Here is a 15,744-nt window from a genome sequence, read left to right as displayed (position 1 = left end):
TGGGGCACGCTCAGATGTCCCATGGTAGATTTTGTATATCCAAGTATATTTTAGCATTGGGGGTGGGTCTAGAGGCGGAGAGCAGGCATATTCAACACAAATTGGTTAGCACAGCTACATTGCCGCGTGCTAACCAATTAGCGCATGGTTAGTGTGTTAACTCTTACCACCTATAAAATAGGTGTCGGTAAGTGCTCACACAGTAGTGGTCATGCACTAATGGGAAAATGTATGTGTACCATTATTGTAGAAATAGAAAAACTGACCATTTCCCAGCAGTGCTAAAAAGTGGTCTTAGTGCACAAGAAAAACATGCAGGACACTTTTAAGAACTGTTTAGTAAAAGAGCCCCTTATTTATTTATTAGTATATTTAGCCCACTCTCTTGATAACACCCAGAATGGGTTTCATAATTACATCATAATAAATGAATATACAAACAATATCAATATTATAACCAAAAAAAGAACAATACAAAAACATATTTAACATAAAAAATATAAATCTTGAAAATTAAAACCAAATCTAATGGTACCATTATCATATAATAGTGTCTAGTGGGGGGGGGGGGGGGGGGGGGGGAGGAAGCATTTGTTCCTTATTTGACTGCTTGATGAAGATACTACTACAAGAATACCGCTAAAAGTTGACTTGTGCCATTTTAATTCCAGAGATCTAGGGAACAGGAGCTACTGGGGATCCCTTCTGCCTTCCATTACTAGACACCAGGGATAGCTCAATAGGCGTGGTTTAGGGGGTGGTGTCTTTGGGGGGGGGGGGGGTGATGCTGTCTTTGGGGGGGGGGGCCTTTGATTGGATGGGTCTTTTCTAGGGGATGGGAATCAGGGGATGGGTGTGGGATTTATGACCCAGGAATTAGGCACGTGGTAATCTTTTTCGATGTTACAGAGTAATAGGAATGAGCAATTTTATCCTATCACATATGTGCTTCTCTCATCTCCCCCAAAGTGGTCCGTCTACTAGATCTTGTATCTTTTTCTCCCCTTCAGTTTTGCTTCCATATGTTTACACTCTAAAATGCCCTGCTTGATTTTTAGAGCATGATATACTGAAGGCAATTTAGAGTTAAGTGAACTACTAAGCAGTGGCGTAGCCACAGGTGGGCCTGGGTGGGCCAGGGCCCACCCAGTTTTAGTTCAGGCCCACCCAACAGTAGCACACATTTAATGGTAGCTGGTGGGGATCCCCAGCTCCACCAGCTGAAGACCTCCCCCTGATGGTAATGAAAACGCTACTCTCCTTGATACTGTCACCTGCGCATGCTCAGTCTTCAGCGCATGCCTGCTGCAGACTGTCAAGGTGGAAAGAAGCATTTTCTCGCCAGCTGAGATATTTTTTTTTTTGGTGGTAGTGCGGGGGGGGGGGGGGGGGGGGGGGGGAGGGGGAGAACACTTGGTGCCCACCCACTTCTTGCCTAGGCCCACCCAAAATCTGTTATCTGGCTATGCCCCTGCTACTAAGTAACAAAAGAAAATAAAAATAACAATATTCATTAATCGTATTGCTGTGAAATTCTCACTAGGAACATAGAATTGCATCAAGGATAATTTATTAGATGCTAGTTGTTTATATTCTGAATGGCTTGCTGGAGAGATAAAGAATATCATAATTAACAGATGGGTCCTTTTACCAAGCTGCGGTAAAGAAGGCCCTGCCTGCAGCAGGTAAAAAAGGCTAAAAATAGCAATGGCCATGAGGTAAGATTGCTCTTACCATGTGACTGTGTGTGTGTGTGGGGGGGGGGGGGGGGGGAAATCACTTACCACCACCCATTGAGGTGGTGGTAAGGGCTCCCGTACTAAACGGGCAGGAACTTATAGCGCATGGCGTTGCCCGATTACCGCCGCATCAGTGCCACACTAAAAAATATGGGCCAGTCTTCCCTAGCACAGGAAATGGTGCATGCTGGGGCTGGAACTACTGCTGGTGCAATGTGTTGCACTAGTGGTAGCTCAGGATTAACGGGTGGTTAAGTCCACGTTGTGCTTACCGCCGCTTTGTAAAAGGACCCCAAAATTAATAATCATTCTTTAAAAACGTTACTTTGCAGAACAAGTCATAGCTTTATGCAGTGCCGTAAGGGATATTCAGCACATCAAGCATGAACCTATTAAATTGAAAATACTGTTCCAGTTGTCAAGGCTAATTTGCAATGCTAAACCTAAAAAAATATATAAACATAAAAGAGTTTAATTTCAAAGGCTGAAAAACTGACAGCTTTATTCAACAGTGCTAATAAGCAACATTATGCAGTTAAATCTTTAAATGCCAAATTGCAGTCAGTCTTCCTACATTTCCTTGGTAATAATGTATTTGAATTCCAGTGGTTCCAAATTTTAATTATCATTGTTTTCAATATAAAAATAAAAGTTCAAATCATACTATATTTAGTTTTCACATTGTTTCCCTTCTTCAGCAGTATCAAGAACATATCATTGTACATCTCAATTCTGAAATTTGTTATTTGGGAAATATAGGGGCCTTTTTCCAAACCACGTAAGCGTCTACGTGTGCCAAAATAGAGTTACCGCCCGACTACCGCGGGCCTCTTGGTAATTTCATTTTTGATGTGCGTCTGATACATGAATCTGAAAAATACTTTTTATTTTTGGGCGCGCGTAATGGACGCTTGCCAAGTGGCATTTGGCGTGCATAGGTCATTACCGCCCAGTTACCACATGAGTCTTTACCACTAGGTCAATGGCTGACGGTAAGGTCTCAGACCCAAAATGGACATGCCTGATTCAGTAAATGGTGTCCAAAATTAGGTACTGGAAAAAAATTGGCACGGAATACTATTCTATAAAAAGTGACTCCAAGCTGAGGGGTCCTTTTACTAAAGCGCGCTGAAAAATGGCCTGCGGTAGTGAAGACATGTGTTTTGGGCGTGCGCAGAATCATTTTTCAGTGCACCTGCAAAAAATGCCTTTTTAAAATTTTTGCCAAAAATGGACGTGTGTCAAAATGAAAATTGCCATACGTCCATTTTGGGTCTGACACCTTACCGCCAGCCATTGACCTAGTGGTAAAGTTTCATGCGTAACAGGGTGGTAATGGCCTACGCGTGCCAAATGCCACTTGGCACGAGTAGCTGATACGCGCTTGAAAATATTTTTCAGGCGTGCATAGCGGCTGTGCACCAAAAATGAAATTACCGCAAGGACCATGTGGTAGCCATGCGGTAACTCCACTTTGGCACACGTTGGGCACACATAGACGCTTACGTGGCTTAGTAAAAGGGCACCTGAGTGCTCTTTTTAGAATAGCGCTTAGAGCCCACTCCCATGCCCTGGTGTAAATGCCTCCAACAGAAAACGAGTTCACAATATCAATGTCTCTGGTAACATTCAACTGCTAATAACCACAAACCAGGACTCAAAAGCCACCTACTGCGAGTAAGTGTAGTAATAAACAGTTATTTCACCCGTATGTGATCAATAATTTTTATGTGTAGAGTACCCTCAGATATAAACCACCGTGACTGCAGTCAATAATGCTGCTACAACGTGGCATAGCACTTCTTTCATTGGGTAACTCTTACTATATTTTTTTGGGTAAAGAGCAACCTCTGCTCATATTTTTTTGCATCCCAATCACCACAGTGCTATAAAATCACTTATATATTTGTTTAAAAAATTACATGTACTAGGTGAAAAAAACTGTACACTTATCTCGTGAGTTCTTGCCCCTCTGGCAGAACTATGTTGCCTTGCTGAAACAATTAGCAATTGCCTTCCCCTGGATCCGCCCGACTCCGCGGGGTTTCAAAACAATTTCCTCAGGGACAAAGGGTTAAGGCTACATAAATCGCTTCTTCTTCTTTATTCTGTCTCAAGCAATCCACAAAACAAGGCAAAACCTGCTTTTACCTTGTGGCTTATAAAGCATCTGCCTCCATGTGAAATCGGAGATCACGTCACTTTTTTCTTTTTTTCTTTTTTCAACTAGCTTTATGCAAACAGTTACAAAGCTAGCAAACAGACGAAATACCAACAGATGTAGAAGAGCTTTGCAGCTCAAATTATGGTGTTCCATTCAACATTGTCATTAAGTCCCAAAGGGTTGATTGTTTTTAAAGTGAAGATCCACCACTGTTCCCGTCTAATCAATGCCGTAGTCCGGTCCATATTATTTGTCCAAGCAGGAACATGGTCAATAATAAACCACCGTAGATCTGCAAATGTATGTTTAAATTGTTCACAATGTGGAACCAGAGGAGCTGTCATGGTTTTTGTAGATAATCTGCTTTTATGTTCTATCAGTCTTACCCTCATATGTCTAATAGTGCGCCCCACATAGAACAAATGGCAGGGGCACTCAATAATGTAAACTACAAAAGATGTAGTGCAGGTCGTGCTGTATCTTAGTTGAAATGTCCTTAACGTTTGAGGATGAGTCCACTGTGTCATAGAATGAGTTTGACTACAAAATTGGCAAGAGCCGCAAGGTTGGTGAATACCTCCCTCTATGCACAAGTTATTATGTGTAATAGAGGTATGTACTAATCGGTCCCTAAGATTTTTTCCTCGAGTATAAGCAATGCATGGCTGTTCCAAAAAAATATTATGGAAAGTTAACACCTGCCAATGTTTGTTAATAATTTGAGCGATTTGAGGAGCCATAGTAGAAAAACCCAACACACATACCATCCTGTTTAAAGGTTCCTTAGGTTTATCAATAAGCAATAATGATCTCTGAGCGAACCAAGCTCGTTTATATGCTTGTCTGATACAATTCTCAGGGTATCCTCGACACCGTAATTTATCCATTAATAAGGCAGCTTGATGTTTAAAGGATATATCAGTGGTACATATTTTGCGTAAACGTAAAAACTGGCCTATTGGTAAAGACCATTTTAACCTATGAGGATGATGACTATTGAACTGCAATAGAGTGTTTCTATCCGTGGGCTTGTGGTAAACTGTGGTCTGTAAAGTGCCATTTGCCTTAATAATTTCTGTGTCCAGAAATCTAGCATGTTGTCTATGTTTATTCATAGTAAATTTCAAATGGACATCTTTACTATTCAACCAGTCAAAAAACTGATTTAGATGACTCTCAGAAGATGTCCAAATAAAAAAGATATCATCTATGAATCTACCCCAGTATAAAATATAGGTAGTCCACTGTGAGGCATATAAATTCATTTCCTCAAAGTCACTGACATACAAATTAGCAATGCTAGGGGCTGCTGCCGTACCCATAGCTACTCCAGTGATTTGTAGAAAAAATGTTGACTCAAATTCAAAATAATTATATTTCAAGACAAGAGTCGCCAAAGAGTGCAGGAAAGAAGATGGTATGCGTTCAGTAGTGGAGCGCCTGGCCAACGTATTTCTTACAATGTTAAGAGCCAAATCCTGGGGGATATTTGAATACAACGATTCGATGTCTAGAGTAACTAAAAATGTGTCCTCAGAAATATCCTTTATCTCAGATAATTGACGCAAAAAATGGGCTGTATCGCGAATATAAGACCTAGCCAAAATAACGTAGGGCTGTAAAAAATGATCCAAAAACTTTGACAAGGGTTCCAGTACAGTGTTTATTACTACACTTACTCGCAGTAGGTGGCTTTTGAGTCCTGGTTTGTGGTTATTAGCTGGTGTAAATGCCGGCATTCAACTCCTATATATACAATAGAATCCCAAAGCAAATTTTTGTACTTAATTATAATATATTAGCAGGTTTCTAAAATAAACTCATAAACTTTCAATGGACTGACACAGACCAAATTATTTTAAACTAAGGGGCCTTTTTGCAAAGGCGCGGTAGGCTTTATGCGCATGAGGCGAACAACAAAACAAGACTACTGCCAGGCTAGTACTCTCCCCTGGTGGTAATTTCAGATTTGGCATGTGCCATTAACACCAGGACAAATAATTTTTTTAATTTCCTACTGCGCGAGGCGTTTCCAGAGTTAATCATCAGTTGGCGCACGATGACTGGTTACCACGTGTCTAGCTTGTGAGCCCTCACCATAGGACTGATTTGAGGTAGATGTCACAGGAAGCTGGGCATTTCGAATCTGAAGATACACAGTCCTGATAGGGTCATTGAGTGAAGGGACCAAACTAACTACTAGACTTCTCTGTCCTGGTGCTTCTTCTGGCTGAACAGTTTTAACTGGCAACTTCTGTGGAAGTTATTTGACAGGTCTGGGCTGCCAAAAAAAAAAAAAAAAGTCAGGATCTGTCCAACAGGGCTGGAGGCCTCCTATCGTACCTCGACACAGGGCCTGACACTCCCAGCCCCCCCCCCCCGACAGAGCACCTGACATCCCCCTGATAAAGCACCCAACATGCCCAGTCCCCTGACACAGTACCCAACACTACCCTGGTGGTCTAGCGCTCCCCGACCCCCTGACAGAGGCAAACCGGACACCCCCCTGATAGAGAGAGCTCGGAGGCTGGACATTGAACACCGAACACCCTCCCCACCCGGGGTACCTCCAATGCAAGGAGGGTGTAGCAGTCCCTCCTTCTTTCAGTGCTGCTTCCAAAATGGTAGCACCCTGCCCTGCCCAGTGCATCCTGGGATGCACTGGGTGGGGCTTTTTTTTTTTTGACAGCCCAGACCTGTCAGACAACTTCTGTTGTTTGGCATAGGGTTTGCTACAGGAGAAGTGCCCTTGTTTGGCACACTGCCCACTGAGCATTGGGGAGGAATAGGTAATGCCCTGTTTAGCATGCATTTGCATGCTCATTGCGTTCAGAGCTGGCCAGCGCAGTGTTACACACGGCCAGCTCTGATCATCGGGCGGGAGCAAACATAGGCGCTAGTATGGCACTATTGACCTCTAGTGCCCGCACTTGCTTTTGATCATCTGGGCATAACGGTGTTAGTCAGTCACAATCTCCCTTTGCTTAATGGAGCAGTAGCCAGAAAATAATAGCTGAACTAACCCTAGCTCATGGGAGTGGCCTTGTCTTCAGCTGCTGAAGACAAGGCCACTCCCATGAGCTAGGGTTTTATAATCCCTCAGTTTCCCTCCATATGAGGTGTCACCTCCTACTGCTGTTACTAGGAAGAAGGATCAGCCCTGGTTCTAGAAACTGCAAGAGCTTCCAGTTCAAAAGTTCACATACCTTACATTGGTAAAAAGCAACAGAGATTACTGCCATGCTGTCTCTGACTGGCAGAATCTGTATGCACTCTACATAAATAAATAAAAAGCCTGTACATAATATATAGATTTATAAATAAAGCATTGGGATTCCTACCACTGTAACTTAATAACAAGAAAGAACACTATTTATTCAAATTACTATTTATTGCAGCTTGTTTTTCTTTCTTTTTTTATGCATATACCATGACAGGAATAAACATTACTCTTAGGATATGTCAGACGTAATCCTAATCCCTTGAATTTACTGCTAGTTCTCCTAATATTTGTATTGTTCCAAAGACAGAAGGCATTATATATATATATATATATATATATATATATATATATATATATATATATATATATATATATATATATAATATATATATATATATATATATATATATATTAGAGAGAGAGAGAGAGAGAGATAGGAAACATGAAACATACCAAGGTGCTCCTGGACATTTTCTTTAATTAGCACAGGAGCACCCAAGAGAACGGGGACTGTTTTTCTATCTTTCTCTCATGTTTTCCTGGTCTCCAGTTTCACCTATTTATGGTCTTATATATCTCCATATGTGAAGGGGCATAATCGAACGGAAACATCTATCTCCATGGGCGTTTATCTCCGAGAACGGGTCCGTGAAGAGGCGGACCGAACCGTATTTTCGAAAAACATGGACGTTTATCTTTTTTTGAGCTGGGCGTTTTTGTTTTTCAGCGATAATGGAAACCGAAAGCGCCCAGCTCAAAAACGAATAACTCCAAGACATTTATTCGTGGGCGGGGCCAGGATTCGTAGTGCACTGGTCCCCCTCACATGCCAGGACACCAAACGGGCACCCTAGGGGGCACTTTTACAAAAAAAAAAAAAAAAGGTAAAACAGCTCCCAGGTGCATAGCACCCTTCCCTTGGGTGTTGAGCCTGCCAAATCCCCCTCAAAACCCACTGCCCACAAGTCTACACCATTACTGTAGCCCTAAGGGGTGAAGGGGGGCACCTACATGTGGGTACAGTGGGTTTGGGGGGCGGTTTGGAGGGCTCCCATTTACCAGCACAAGTGTAACAGGTGGGGGGGATGGGCCTGGGTCCACCTGCCTGAAGTCCACTGCACCCCCTAATAACTGCTCCAGTGACCTGCATACTGCTGCCAGGGAGGTGGGTATGACATTTGAGGGTGAAAATAAAAAGTTGTGAAACGGCATATTTTGTGGTGGGAGGGGGTTTGTGACCACTGGGGGAGTCAGGGGAGGTCATCCCAGATTCCCTCCAGTGGTCATCTGGTCATTTAGGGCACTTTTTGGGGCCTCATTCGTGGAAAAACAGGGTCCAGGAAAAGTGCCCTAAATTCTCGCTAAAAACGCATATTGTTTTTCCATTATTGGCGAAAGGCACCCATCTCTGATCGGCAGATAACCACGCCCCGGTTCTGCCTTCACCACGCCTTTGACACGCCCCCATCAACTTTGTACGCATCCGCGACGGAGTGCAGTTGAAAACGTCCAAATTCGGCTTTCGATTATACCGCTTTATTCGTTTTTGTGAGATAAACGTCTATCTCCTGATTTGGGTCACAATATAGACGTTTTTCTATTTCGATTATAAGCAGGATAGTATAGAATAGTCACTCACAACTGTCCTTTTTGATGTGTATTTGTTTTTGGACAAATGTTTAAAATTTGATGAGTGAGGCCATTTTTGCTTTGAATACCTCTTAACAAACTGAGGGGCCCTTTTACTAAGTCACATAGGTGTCTACACACACCATTGCACGTCAATTTGGAATTGCTGCCCAGCTACCACTACATGCTCTGGAAAATAATTTTTATTTTCCGGCGCGCAGCGCTAACCGGGCAGTGAAAGGCATTCTATGTGAGTAGACCATTACCGCCCGGTTAATGCCTGAGACCTTACCGCTAAGTCAATGGGTGGCGGTAAGGTCTCAGACCAGGGGCGTAGCTACGACCCACCCAATTTTGGCTCAGGCCCGCCCACCCAAGCGCACACACACTCAGCAGCCTAGCGTACCTGCCCCATGGCAGAGACGGCACCCGTTGGCTCAGCTGATCTCTCCACAGGCTCCAGCCCGATTTCAGCTCAGGTCCGCCCACCCACCCAAGCGCACAGTGCACTGACTGCAGCAGCGTACTTACCACGTCGCGGGCACCCGCTCAGGCTCAGCTGATTTGATCTCTTGGGCTCATCAACCCGCCTACCTTCGGCTCGATGCTGAAAAATGCAGTTACAGACAGGTCGCATCGCGGCCGTGCAGCGCGTCGTAGTTGTTCCAACTTCCTTCCATCCTATGTGGTAATGGTGATGTGGCTGTGTGCGGCGGCGTGCTCAGCCTCGCTCGGCTCCGCCTCCATCCGCTCGCTTGTGGCATCTGAGGTCAGGCTAAAAAAATAGCTGCACGTGCACGCTGGGTTGAGACTATTGATTGAACTAGTGTGCGAACCTCAGTCTAGCCCTGCCCTGGAAACGTGGGAATTGGGAAAGGAGAATCAAGTCTGTGTCTCGGTAACTTTACTGCCAAGCAGCAGCAGCTGCCAGCCCAGCAGATAATAATAATAATATCTATCTATCTATCTATCTATCTATCTATCTATCTATCTATCTATCTATCTATCTATCTATCTATAGTGCCCACCCATATTAGCTCTGGGCCCAGCCAAAATGTCAGGTCTGGCTACACCACTGTCTCAGACCCAAAATGGACACGCACCAATTTTCAATTTGCTGAATGTCCATTTTCGGTCCAAATTTTAAAAAGCCATTTTTCACAGGCATGCTGAAAAATGGATCTGCGTGCGGCCAAAACATGCACCTACACTAGCGCAGGCCATTTTTCAGTGTACCTGAGTAAAAGGACCCCTGAATGGGTACAGGTCCCAAGTGACCCAAAAACCTATTCATTTCAACACCCATTTTTGGAAGGCAGGAAAAAAGTTGCCTGTTGAAAAAAATGCCCTTGTTTCAGCTGTAACTCTCTGACTTCTGATGAGGATTATGACCACACAAAACAGCCCAAAACCCGCCCAAAAACTGCACACACCCCACCCCCGCCATCATCAACCCCACCCCTTCCGTCATCACCCCCGCCCCCGCCGTCATCGCCCCGCCCAATACGTCGGCAAACCCCGCCCAAAACGTCACAAACCCCACCTCTGTCGCCATTAGCTCCACCCCCGCTGGCCGAAAAACCGCCCCAAAACCCGCACAAAAAAAACAAAACCAGCCCAAAAAACCGCAACCCGCCGCGGGCAAAAGTTTCCCGTGGCGGGTTGCGGAAAACCGCCCAATTGGGCGGGAAAACCGCCCATCTGGCAACCGTGATTATGAGTTGAATCCCCAGTGATCTTGACAGCCAAATGGTGAAGTTACTTTGTAAAAACACAAGGAAGAAAGTAGAATCACTTGACTTACAAAGTTGAAACTTTTTGATAAGTAGCCTCTTTCACCACTATGGAACCTATCTATTAAAATGCATTAACATATGTATTCACTAAAGAAAGTACTGCCCGTATTAATGTGGAAATGGATGTTAAAATGAACTATGCTACATTTAAAAGAGTTTCTTTGCATTATTTTGCATATTCCTAGCTAATTTAAATGTTTACCTCTGTAAAGTATATTAAGGTGATATTAATTTGCTCATTCAGTGATAATGCATGCACATGGGGGAGGGGGGGGGGGAAGTAATTCTATAAAATAGGCCTGAACATTATACACTGATTATGCACATTAATGTTTAGAATGACTTAACCTCTCTGTGTGTATGTGCATATATGGACGTAAATGCCAAAAACCTACCAAAGCACTATTCTGTAAATACATGCATATCTTACATAGCATATATTTTACAAGTAGGCATGTAAAAAAATGGAGTCTGGATAGATCATGGGTGAGATTCACAGTTACATGTGTAATTTATAAAGTACTATCCAGCTGATATTCTGTGTTATTTAACAGGCCAGAAACGGCTGCTGACCGGTTAAATAACATTTCTGTGCCTAACCGGTAATATTCAGCATAAGATAACTGGTTATTTCTGTTGAATATTGCTGGTTAGTGCCGAACAGTTAACTGGTTATATTGCATGATAACTGGCAATCTTCAGTGCTGACCGGCTAAGTTTAGTGGCCAAATCAGATCACCTAGGGGATCTTTTACTAAAGATTGAATCAAATTATCTGCAGCAGGGCCCATTTTATTCCTATGGGCCTTGTTGCAGATAACGCAAGCTAATCATTAGTAAAAGACCCCCCTTGTATAGCAGTCCTATCTTTGGCCGCTATAAACTTAACCAGTTATTGCTGAATACTGACGTAGCCATTGAAGTTTGAGCGGGTCAAAAGAAAAAACCTGGATAGTGAATGCCAGTCACCAGAAATGGCCTGGCATTGAATATCCATCAGTTTTTGGATATTGTCCATTAATTAAATATTGTGATCAGGATGGAGGTAGGATGTGCTATGATGTAAATGTGGTGTCCCTGCAAAGCTTGGACTTTTAGTCCACAGCAATACACCAAAAAAACTGAGCACAACAAATAAATATTTATACAATTTTATTGAGCTTTTTACAAAAAGCAATTATTTATACAACATGAGTAAATGAGAATATTTCTAATATTTTAAAGTTCTAATAAGGGTTTCTGTTATAGTTTGCTAATATTGAATATCCAGAGTCAGCGCCAATAGTGGCCCTTAGGCATCCTTCCTCTTGCAAGTTGAATATTGGCCTCTATATGTTTATATATATATATTTGGCATATAAGCATGAGTACTTACACCAGTTCCATGGCTAGCTTGCACATGCCTAAAGGCTAGTATTCTGTAAAGAAAAGTAGGCACCTAAGCCACATAAGGACCCTACAAATGCCTAAATATAGATACAAAAAAATCATCAGGGCTCCCCCGCTGCCCCCACCCCCTACCTCATTGTTGTTACCCCCCACCACCACTGCTGCTCTCTCCCCGGCCACTGACGCTTTTTTACCCTCCCTTCTTCCTCCCCACTAGTCTTACCTACAGCCTTCCTTATACCGCATCCCATCCTTTTTACTTCAACTTCCTGTTTTGACTCCGTTTTGGAAGCAGGATACTGGGTTAGATGGACCATTGATCTGACCCAGTATGGCTATTCTTATGTTCTTATGAAGATGTCAGGGAGATTAATGGCTTTGGGGGGAGGGGATTAGATGGAGGGGAGAGGTTGGGAGAAAGGGTGTAGCACCATAGCACTTCCAAAGACAGCGGCCATGCTAATGGACTACTGATGGGCTGCACCTAACACCTTCTCTTGAGGTGGCATTAGGTGCAGTTGGCAGTCTTAACAATTAGCGTGTGGTACTGATCCAGACGCTAGCTGCCATTGATGGCCACTTCTCTATTCACTCCTGTTTCACCCATGAACCGCCCCTACTCACATTAAACAACATGGATTTTTTATGGTGCTAACTGGTTTTATTATATAGCAGGCTTTAGCATGGGTCTACTGCATGGTAAAATCCATGCTAACTGTTTAATACAGCTTAGTAAAAGACCCCCTTAGTGGGCAAAATTACTTTAACATGCATTATCCTATGAACTGAAATACTTAGTTGACTTGTACATGTTAAATAGTTCTAACATCTTTAAATTTTTTTTTATTTATGCAGATGTGTGAAGCAAACCAAAAATGTCAGAAAATTTGTAGAAAAGGCCAGAAACAAACTGAAAATATTTCCCCTGTGAACATCGATACTAGGAATGTTCACTCTGACTTCTATTCTGTAAATATACTAAGCACTATTGGTGGCCAAACAGCTGTAGATACTAGATGCAGGATATTTTTAGTCATACTACAATAAAGATATTTCTGTCAGTTTGGCAGTGGTATCCATCCTTGTCCCTTGGAGATTTAATATGTACTGCGGTGACATGAAGACAAGGCCAGCATACAGTTTCATTTGTCAAAGTAACATTTTTGTTATTTTTCATTAGTACTTTAACAATGGTAGACTGAGGTGCCAACAGGCTGGGGAAGAGGTTTAGTGCTGATTCCTCTGGAGGCACCAGCCATAATAATAGTTCAAGTGCCTATTCCTATAAACAGACATAAAAAGAGTCTTGAGATACCAGTATTAATATTTCCACAAGCCCATAAAGTACCATCTGCCTAATGTGAATGAAGCCCGGCAGAAACTTTTGTCCATAATTCTCTAATAGTATATTATGTAAAACAAAACAGTGTCTTTTGTTGGGTCAGAAGTTAAATATTTTATGTGGTTTAATTTCAAGGCTCAATTTTTTTTCTTCATTTGCGGCCGTCATCCCCTGGATTTTATGTGGCGGGGCACTTTTGAAAGAAACGTCTAAGTTGGGATTTGGATGTCTTTGTAAAATGTTTAAATCAGGAGGCGGGGAAAAGGTCATTTTTGAAAAAAATATGGACCTCCATCTTTGGTTTCGAAAATTTGGACGTCTTTGACTTTTTTGTTGATTTTCAAAACCAAAGACGTCCAAGTTAAAAATGTCCAAATTCAAGCCATTTGGACATGGGAGGAGACAGCATTTGTAGTGCACCGGTCCCCCTGGCATGCCAGGACAGCAATCGGGCACTCTAAGGTTCACTGCAGTGGACTTCATAAAATGCTCCAACATACATAGCTCCCTTACCTTGTGTGCTGAGCCCCCCAACCCCCCCCAGAAAAACCTCTACCCCAACTGTACACCACTACCATAGCCCTTATGGGTGAAGGGGGCACCTATATTTGGGTACAGAGGGTTTCTGGTGGGTTTTGGAGGGCTCGCTGTTTCCTCCACAAATGTAACAGGTGTGGGGTGGTTATGGGCTTTGGTCCACCTGTCTGAAGTGCACTGCACCCATTAAAACTGCTCCAGGGACCTGCATGTGCTGTCATGGACCTGAGTATGACATCTGAGGCTGGCATAAAGGCTGGCAGGTAATATTTTTAATAATGTTGTTTGAGGGTGGGAGGGGGTTAATGACCACTGGGGGAGTAAGGGGAGGTCATCCCCAATTCCCTCCAGTGGTCATCTGGTAATTCCGAGCACCTTTTTGTGCCTTATTCATAATAAAAACAGGTCCGGGTGAAAACGTCCAAGTTGTAGTCATGGACGTCTCTGCTTTGTTTCATTATGGGTCAAAGACGTCCAAGTTTTAGGAATGGCCAATTCCCACCTTCACCACGCCTCCGATATACCCCCTTGAAATTTGGATGTCCTTGCGATGGACTTCAGTTAGAGACGTCTAAAATCGGGTTTCGATTATGCTGATTTGGACGACTCTGAGAGATGGATGTCCAAGTGCCGATTTATATCACTTTTTGGACATCCATCTCTTTTGAATATGAGCCTGATAGTGTGCTTAGATTTAGGCGCAGAAATCGGCATGGATTCTATAACACCATGCATAACTTAATTGACTTAACAAGCTAATGAGCACTGATAACAACACTTAACAAGCAATAATGAGCACTAATTGTCACTGATTAGAATTTAGGCACACAACTCGCTAAGTGTATTCTGTAAAAATGTGCGCCTAACCATGAGAACTTCTAACATGTGCAGGCAAAAGCGGGCATGGTTATGGGTGGGGAAATGGGTGTTCCAAAATTTAGGCACCTAGTTATAGAATATGGCCCAGTGCATCTAAATCTAAGTACTGAGATTTACACCTGATTTTCATTGGCGTAAATAGATGTGCACAGATATCGGTGCTGAAATATCAATTAAGCAAATTCTATAATTGGTGCCTAAAACTAGGTGTCAATTATAGAATATGCTTAGTCATCACTGGTTTCAGCGCCGATTTTTTTAGGCACCATATGTAGAATCTCTTCCCATACATCTTGGTGGAACACCGAGAATTCTGCTCTGGAGCAAGGACTAGTCCCCTAATTCTATAAACTTGTGCACTCAAATTTTCAACTAGTGCACAAATTGGCATGCACAAATCATAGAAGTTCTGTTGCACATGTAACAATCCAATAAATGGCAGACAATTATTGGCTTTAATTGGCACCAATTAGCAGTTACACAAATAGCTGCCTTAGTTACTGTTCTATACGTTGCATGCTCAAATTCAAGAGTACGCAACTTCAAGAAGGTGTGGACCTGGGAGTGGCATGGGCATGTCGTCACATGTCAGAGTACTTACACCAGCCATTGCGCTTGCGTAAATGCCCACACCTAAAGTTAGGTGTGAAAATGCGGACTTATGCTAGTATTCTATAAGGGAATTTGAGCACACAACTGCTGTTGTAGAATTTACACTTAGGGTCTTGTTCTATAAAGACTATGCTCCTAAATTAATGCTCCTAAGATTTATGCTCCTAATTTATGTGCATAATTTACACTCGTAAATTTATGCTCCTAAATTACGAGCATAATCTATTTTGGAGCATACAATATACTCATAATTTAGGAGCATAAATTTAAGAGCATAACCTTTATAGAATAAGGCCCTTAGTGCTCATCATCCCGGTGCCTTAATTTTGGTGACCTTTTGAGAATTTATCCCTTATTGTATACCCATCTACCTGGCACTAGCCTTACTTCCCAACTACTGGATTTTCAATCTGAGCATGGCTAAGTTTTGCTTT

This window comes from Microcaecilia unicolor, chromosome 10 (genome assembly GCF_901765095.1).
Source record: "Microcaecilia unicolor chromosome 10, aMicUni1.1, whole genome shotgun sequence".
In the NCBI taxonomy this organism is placed as follows: Eukaryota; Metazoa; Chordata; class Amphibia; order Gymnophiona; family Siphonopidae; genus Microcaecilia; species Microcaecilia unicolor.
Note: the sequence above shows the minus strand (reverse complement) of the source record.